Genomic DNA, 9310 nt, shown 5'->3' with positions numbered 1-9310 from the left:
AAACTGCTCCCATCAACACCCTGATTTTGGACTTCTGGACTCCAGAAGTGTGAAGAAATACATTTTTATTGTTTAAGCCACCCAATCTTCTTTGTTACAGCAGCCATAGAAAAGCAATCAGCTTCTTCTATCTTTTCAAAATCTTTATTTAGACCACTCTATGCCTCCACCAGCAGCACAGGCAAATAGCACTCAGTTCTAAGGAAGAGGGCCTGTGCTATAATCACCCCAAAGCAGGAACTGTCACCAGGACGGCAGGCAGGGTACGATGCAGCCACATTCCAGCACCAGCTGGATAAGCGCCTTGCAAGGAGACTTCTGCAGGTGCTACGCAGAAGTCTTTGCAGGTGTACAGCTTCAGGGGCCATGGAAAGAATGGCCTGGGCAGAATGGCTGGTGGCATGCCCCACAGAGGGCCTTGCCAGAAAGCGGCAGGGGCGGCCGGAGCCGAACAAATCACCCTTAGCCATCCAAGCTGATTTGTGGCCTGATATAGCCTTTTATATGGCTTCCCTCAAACTTCACATAATTCATGGCTGCAGCTCACTTTCATTACCATGCTCAGGACCAGGCTTCCAGAAACTCCTTTGAGGGCGCCCTCCACAAGGTCGCCCTGCAAAGTGGAAGGAAGATGCACTCTGGCTTGTGTGACAGCCACTGGGAGGAACAGGCTTCTGAAGGTGTCATGTAGCCCCTTAAGGCTACCCCAGGTTTTATTTTTAATTGTTACAGACTTAACTATCTCTTTGAAATGCTGCAACAGGGCTGACCCAGCTACAAGTCAGCTCCTGCTAGGGAAATCATGTGAACCCGTAACTCTCCTCCAAAGACCTCCCAGTACATCTCCTAGCCTCTGGTCTTCCTCCCTGACTGTTTCATCCTCCAAAGAGCTGCTGGAGGGTGTGCTCCTCCCACAGGGCTGTCATGTCATTCCTGATCCTGAGTTTCATCTTTTAAAACAGTGTTTTTAAAATTTGGTGTCACTGTTGTTAAACATATTTTTTGAGCATGCATAATATGTGCATTTATATCTTTTTATAAATTAGACATTTAGGGCTTCCCTGGTGGTGCAGTGGTTAGAAATCTGCCTGCCAATGCAGGGGACACAGTTTCAATCCCTGGTCCGAGAAGATCCCACATGCCGCGGAGCAACTAAGCCTGAGGGCTACAACCGCTAGAGCCCACGCAACTAGAGCCCGTGCATCGCAACAAGAGAAGCCACCACAATGAGAAGCCTGCGTACCACAACGAAGAGTAGCCCCCACTCGCCACAACTAGAGAAAGACCGTAAGCAGCAATGAAGACCCAATGCAGCCAAAAATAAATAAATTATTTTTTAAAAAATTAGACATTGACTACTATATACATATAATATATACTATAAAACTACAAAAAAAAAAGCAGAGAAATTAAAGGAAAATAAATGTAAAAGCTGAAGTCCAAATCCTTTCACCCTGTGTAAAAAGCACCACAAACAACTCTGTCCTCAGATGACAGCCTTCCTTTCTGAGTGCCCTGAAATGATTAGCTCACACCAGCCTCTTGCCATTGTCCACAAGACCATGCTTCCTTCCCAGCTCTTTCCTTTGTAGTCATTCTTCCCTCTGCCTCCATGTTCTATCTGTTCAAACTTCTCATCTTTCAAGATCCAGGTTAATTATAAACAATGAAAATCACATACCCAAGTAACAGGAAAAGTTGTTACGCTATTCCAGAGCTCAAACAAACAACACTATACTGTTCTTTAAAATTACTTAAAGACATTTTAATCACAAAATAAATATACAAATTAAGGACTTAAGAATGGAAAAGTAAAATGATAAGAATTTCTATAAGCATTGAAAATAGTTAAATATAAATCTAAGAGTTTTGGATCTGGTTATAAACATAACTGTAGGTGCCCAGAATTTATTCTTATAAAATATATGGAAATAATAATTAATAATATTAACATGAGTTCAAAATACCAAACCCTATTAGTAGAATGTATAAGTGGAAGAAGGACACTAAGAATACCCAATTCATTATCTAATTCCCAAATTCATTAGGGAATTTGAAATAAAATTTCATTTTGAATTTTACTTGTAACGGAAATATACCTTCAGAAATTTAAATATAACTCCTAGTAGTAATTCAGGGAAATTTAAATATAACTCCTAGTAGTAATTCAGATGATACTTGAGTTTTCCCAATTATAAGGTAAAATAAAACAACCAATACATAGTTTATAAAGCAAAATATAAAAAAGGAGAAATAATAAGAATGCATAAAAATCCCCATGAAATAAGGTGACAAGATTAAAAACATGTAAATTGGTTATGGCATATATTCAAATGTTTTGGAATTTTTTGATGATGTTGGGAAAGTACTTATTGAAAATATTAGTTTAAAGAAAACATAACACAAATATTTCTAAAGTAAGCACATACCTATATTTATACACACACATCATATATAGGTATATATATGTGTGTTTATACATGTCTGTGCGTATATACAGCTATACATAAAACTATCTATCATATGCATGTGTATATGCACACATATGTGTATATTTATTTACATACATACACACACACACACATATATATTTTACATCTTTATTGGAGTATAATTGCTTTACAATGGTGTGTTAGTTTCTGCTTTATAACAAAGTGAATCAGTTATACATATACATATGTTCCCATATCTCTTCCCTCTTGTGTCTCCCTCCCTCCCACCCTCCCTATCCCACCCCTCTAGGTGGTCACAAAGCACCGAGCTGATCTCCCTGCGCTATGCGGCTGCTTCCCATTAGCTATCTATTTTACATGTGGTACTGTATATATGTCCATGCCACTCTCTCACTTTGTCACAGCTTACTCTTCCCCCTCCCCATATCCTCAAATCCATTCTCTAGTAGGTCTGTGTCTCTATTCCCGTCTTACCCCTAGGTTCTTCATGAAATTTCTTTTTCTTAGATTCCATATATATGTGTTAGCATATGGTATTTGTCTTTCTCTTTCTGACTTACTTCACTCTGTATGACAGACTCTAGGTCCATCCACCTCATTACAAATAGTTCAATTTCATTTCTTTTTATGGCTGAGTAATATTCCATTGTATATATGTGCCACATCTTCTTTATTCATTCATCCGATGATGGACACTTAGGTTGTTTCCATCTCCTGGCTATTGTAAATAGAGCTGCAATGAACATTTTGGTACATGGCTCTTTTTGAATTATGGTTTTCTCTGGGTATATACCCAGTAGTGGGATTGCTGGGTCATATGGTTTTTATCCAAAACCTTACTATAATATCAGCACAAATAAAATCATAGTAACAGTGATTAACCAGAGTTTATGTTGCTGCCCTGCAGGCACTCATAGGGTATCTGCTTGTGCAGTCTTCTCTAAGGACTCTCAGATTTTCTGGGGTCAGATAGAGGTGTATAAAACAAAACAAATCAAAACAGCAAATATCCAAAAATATCTGTTGCCAATAGTTACTAATGGAAAATCAAAATTTCAGAATCAATATACTTTCATGCCACATATTTTATTTTTTTCTTGTTATTTATTTATTTATTTTTGCATCTTTATTGGAGTATAATTGCTTTACAATGTTGTGTTAGTTTCTGTTGTATCACAAAGTGAACCAGCTATGTATACATATATCCCCATATCCCCTCCCTCTTGCATCTCCCTCCCACCCTCCCTATCCCACCCCTCTAGGTAGTCACAAAGCCCCGAGCTGATCTCCCTGTGCTATGTGGCTGCTTCCCACTGGCTATCTATTTTACCTTTGGTAGTGTATGTATGTTGATGCTTCTCTCACTTCGTCTCAGTTTCCCCTTCACCCCCACCCGTGTCCTCAAGTCCTTTCTCTACATCTGCATCTTTATTCCTGTCTGGGTTCTTCAGAACCTTTTTTTTTTTTTTTTTTTTAGATTCCATATATATGTGTTAGCATACTGGTATTTGTTTTTCTGTTTCTGACTTACTTCACTCTGTATGACAGACCGTATGTCCATCCACCACACTTCAAAAAACTCAATTTTGTTTCTTTTTATCACGCCACATATTTTAAAAGGTAAAAATGAAGCTTACCAAAAAAAAAAAGAAAAATATAATAATAGCTTAGTTCTTGAACAAAAGTGACCCTTTAAGGCCATATTTCCCTTAGGTTTTCTGAATATTGTGAGTTTCCTTGTTTTCAAATGTATTTTAATCTATTTTTTATATTTGTATCATCCGTTTTTCCCTTCAAATTGTCTACTTGAAGCTTGTTCAGTTCTTTCCATCTGAATCATGAAGCGATTCCTGGAAGAGGTGGGTGGGGAGCTCTGGTGCAATCCTCGTGTATAAAAGAGGATCAATGGGTTTAGAAAGGAGCCTTAGGATCACCAAGCTCTGGCTGGTGGCACTTTTCACACATTTTTCCTGCATCAAACTTTCGAGAAAATACTCATAGTTGTAATCTAAGTCTAGGGACTGAGGTCTTTCTCTGCATCACTGCCCACATCTGGCTGCCATGTTGCTTCTTTGACCTCTAATTCCCTGAAATTGGTATCTGGGGCTTCTTGGGCTCCCAGAAGGAGACACTCCCTCCACAGGTGAGTCTAAAGGTGCCCATCTCCCACATCCCTGACAAGGGTGACATCTTCTGATGCTCCAGCATGGCCATCCCTTGAGGTGCCAGAGGTGTGTTGGTTCCACATGGAAGCAGGGAGAAGACCCTCTCTGAAGCCTCCCACTCCTCACAAATGCACCAGGCATCTTCCACAATCCAAAAACTTCTGTGTCCCATAATGTCATGCTGCCCTAACTGCCTGAGAGCAGCTTATTCCTTGTGGGAGGCAACCTGTGGTAGCTGAAAAGGTACACTGAGAGGAGACACAGGCCATAGCTCTCAACACAACTCCATCACTCACCTGTCTGCAGGTTTGGCAAATAATTCAACCACTGCTAGGACACTATTTTTATCATCTGGAAAGAGAGGGTGATAGTTTATGTCCTCCCCGTATCTCAAGACTCTTATGAGAATCCAGCGAGGCAATACATGTAGTGGCACCCTGTACAAGTAAGACATGCCGGGCCAGCGGAGGAAACTGCTATGTGTACAGCTCCATGGTTTCACTTTGCATCTCCATTAAACATTTACAGGACATTCCCCAATCTCAAATGTGGGCTTCTTACAAGTATACAGTAAATCCAGGATTGCTATCTAATGCATTCAGTATTCAGAATGTGTGTTTTGTTATTGATTTATTGATAAATTCTCTATACAGTCACCTGGATTAATGATATCTATCCTGAACAATTGCTAAGCTAGTGATCATAGACCTGCTTTCACTCAACTCTTCTACTCTGTTCCTGATATAGTTCTATGCACAGCTTGGTCTTCAATTCAGTGCTTTTTGATTATTGGAAAATTTTTCTTTTTCTCAGTTCTAACCCTGCTAACAGATACCAGTAAACCCCTGATTAATGGAATTACACATCACTTTCCATCCCAGCATTTGGAGACCAGTGGCAATATGCATAATGACATGCCACATGCTTCAGATATTATTGGGATGTCCTGGAAAGATTATTTATTGCCTATGGGAGGAATCCATCAATGGGAAGGGCTGGCATCCTGTCTGTGAGCTAGCTGTCACATACCCTGGGAAATGTCTCTTTGTGGGAGAAATCAAAACATGTATTTTCTCCTTGCTGTCTGGCTTCTTATCCATTGTAACCCATCTTTTATTTGGCTTATTAGCCACAAAGTAACACAAACTCAATCAGACTTACTGGCTTTCGTCATGTGGATGAACTGGTTAAGGATTTTCCCTAAGCACACTGAATGAGAGAGAAATGGAGTAAAATGCACAATATTGGTGAGACAAAGGGCATAGGGGCAGAAGTCGGAAGAGCTGTGAGTTACAGCTGGCTTTGGCGTTCACGAGTTTGGTGGCTTCGGGTAAGGTCGCACCTGAGTTTCCTCCCTGTACAATGCGAAATGACCTCACTGGCTTATCCTGAAGATTAGAGATGGCAGATGTCAAGTACACAGCCTGGTGTCTGGCACAGGTTGGTGCTAACATCTCCATGCTTGCTCCTGGATTCTCAGGTTGTTCTACTTCACAGGATTGTATGATGGTCAAGTGAAATAATCCCTGTAAGAGATTTTACTCACTTTGTAACCTCCAACATTATAAAACAAGATGTGACCATGCAGAAGACTGGTTAAAAAAAAAATTTTCTTTTGCTTCACTTCAGCAAAATATTCAGAGTATCTTCCATCCAGCCACTATGATCGGTTCTGGAAATTCCAAAGTATCTGAAGTACAACTTGACCCGGAGGAGCTCACAGTACACAAAAGTGTCAACAAATAATTCACTTATAAAATAGCATGTGTTACATTCATAAATAAACACGGTGCTATGAAAACTCGGACAAGGGGATCTCATCCCATGGGGTTCAGGGAAGACTTTCTGGAGGACAGAACAACTTATTGGAGTCTCAAAGGAGGAAATAGATTATAAATGTGATTTGTTTTGTTTTGTTTTGTTTTTTGTCAGGGGAAGGTAGTGGGGGGCAGGGAAGGGGGTCTAAATAAAGAGAACAACGTGAGCCAGATACAGGCACATGAAAGAGTGTGTGTGTGTGTGTGTGTGTGTGTGCGTGTGTGTGTGTGTGTGTATGCACAGGAAGCCACCCTTAGTATTACTCCAGTGTGAAACTTGATTTGGACTACTGCAGGAGATGGGACGAAACCAAACACTCAGCTTTGAGGGCCATAGAGGGCCACTGCAAGATTTTAAGTCAATTTGCCTTTTAGGAAGATTATCCTGAATGCAGTTTGGGGAATTAATTTAAGGGGAAAGAAGAAAGGCATGGAGCCAGTTGACTGGCTTTGGAACCATGTGAGAAGAGATGTCCTCTGATTCAAGGGCGTGGTAGATGGGAAAAGAGGAAGGGGTTTAGCAAAGGCCTGAGCAGTAGTTTGAAGACTGGCTGAAGAGAGGACAGAGGCAGAGAAGATAATCTAGGACGATGGCCAGAGGGCGGGCTGGGTGTAGTGCCATGAACAGCGCGACGTTGACGGGCCAGAAGTTCAGGCTGCGCATGCGTGCGTGAGTCAGGGGGCACTGGAGCTTGGAGACGGTGGAGAGCCCACGGAGCTGCAGTGATGCTGAACCGTCTAGGAACTTGTAGCCTCTGCAGTTACAGAGCAGACCAGCCTTCGCTCGGCAGCAGTTGATTTCTTTCCGGCCAGCTCATTACCAGCCTCACGGCACGTGCTGGACAACCACAGATAATGAACAACCAGAGACACATTTTGCAAAACTAACCGAGGCTCCCAAACTCGGAGGGCCGTATCAGCTCCTTTGCAGAACCGGGGAGTTTACTGATACCTGTTTCAGAGTGAGATTAACCCCACTCTGGCAGGTTCTCTGTATTGTGCTTCTTTATTAGCTTTGGGATTCCCAAGAACATCTCACACCCAAAGTCCCAGTAGCCAATCCAGGGACAAGGTAAGTTAGTGAATACTTAGGAAATACAGACGCAGGAGGAGATCCTTGTAGACCAAGGATGGGCCGAGGAGAAAACTCATTGTAAAGTTAGTTTCCAGGGGTAAAGGACCGAGGCTAGTCGTCAGGGCAGCTTTGGGCAAAATGTGAAGAAGTGTTTGGAGCACTGCTCACTTAAGGCACCAGATGGGGGATTTGGAAATGGAGGGGAAACACGGAAGCAGATAATTACACAGCCTACACCAGGAGCTTACACCGCAGTGCCAGAAGTGTTTCTATCCACGGCATTGGAATAAGGCATGCTACATGTCACCTGCGGGGTGTTTTGGACTGTGGTGTTCTGCCTCTTGTTTCTATGTAAATGCAGTAATCTGTTCTTTTAAAAATACTACATTTTTGTCGTTTCAAAAGGTTTGGCGTGGGAGAGGTTTGGCCGTGGTATTCTCTCCCACCTTGGTCCAGTCTCCTAGGGAATTTGTTGGACCTTGGTTCTAATGTGTTGGTATATCTGTGACCTCCTGGAGACAATGCATTAATACAAAGAAGGCTGTTAATGGTGGTGATTTCTAATGCATGGAACTACTTTGAGGCGAGTGAGCTGTGCCTCCCTCCCCAGATTTCACTCCATGCTAACTTTAGGCTTTTTAGAAGATGACACGTGAGCCATATAGGCACTACGTGGTTATAATAGAAATAACACAGATTACTGAAAGGAAGACAAATCTGTATGTTGGAATACCTGTGCTTTAAGTTTGTTTTTTTCTGCTTGTTTTTTATTTTAATTCTACAACTTTTCTAGCTCTGAAGATTTTGGAAGTCAATTGTCAACATGTTTAACATTTTTTAAAATGTCAACTTACATGTCTTGATTATGTTGTTATCAATTGATTACGTCCCATAAATTCAACTACACCAAACATTTCATTTATCTTAGGGTAAAGATGGGAGTGGTTAATGACACTGACATTAACATTTACCCTAATTATGATCTTAAGAAATAACACTTATATTTCCTAAAAGTCAATATAATTAATAGCATCCTACACCTGCAGAAGGAGATGAGGGGACTTTCTCAAGACAGGAGCTTTCATGACAAGTTAATAGCTATGGGCTTTGTTCACAGACTTGCCAGAATTCAAAACTGGGGTTCTACAACATCATGGCATTGCTCCTCATATCTGCAAAACCATCAGGATTCCATGGAAAAGTAAACCAAAGTTCAAAACCAATCTTTGAAGCTAGAAAATAAATGCCAACCTACTATTTTCAAGACCTGATGATAAAGCAATATAGAAAAAAAATCAAGGAAGGAAGAAAGAAAAAAAGAGAAAGTGTCTTCTATCTCTACAGAGGCAACCTGCTGGAAAGCTCATCTGAATTCAAAGGGCAACACGAACCGTTAATTAACTCTAAGGCTCTAGGGCCCAGGGCAGAACAGCAGAGCAGGAGAGAAGAAAACGAATTCAGGCAAAATGCTCACTGTGTATAATAACGAATAAGGAAGAGTTGTCTGACCAGCAAAGTTGTAAGTCACTACAATTCTCCCCAGGGAGAATTATGCCCATGGGAAAGGTGCAGAGGAGGTGGGATGTCCAGAATCCGCACCTGCCTCGGGGCAGCCCTTCAGGGTCCTGCTCACACTTGCCTCACTGACTGAGATTCGCCAGCTCACCTATATTTGGCCCTATGTTCTCTCCTGTCTCTTCAAGTCCAGGCTTTAGACAATCCTCTGGCTTTGCTTTCGCTCTTCTCAGGCTGGAACATCACCCGCTTTGACCCTCCTCATAAATGCGACTGTGTGTCCAG

Source organism: Stenella coeruleoalba (genome assembly GCF_951394435.1).
Source record: "Stenella coeruleoalba genome assembly, chromosome: 13".
Classification (NCBI taxonomy): Eukaryota; Metazoa; Chordata; class Mammalia; order Artiodactyla; family Delphinidae; genus Stenella; species Stenella coeruleoalba.
The sequence above is the reverse complement of the archived record's forward strand: the minus strand, read 5'-3'. Positions refer to the sequence as shown.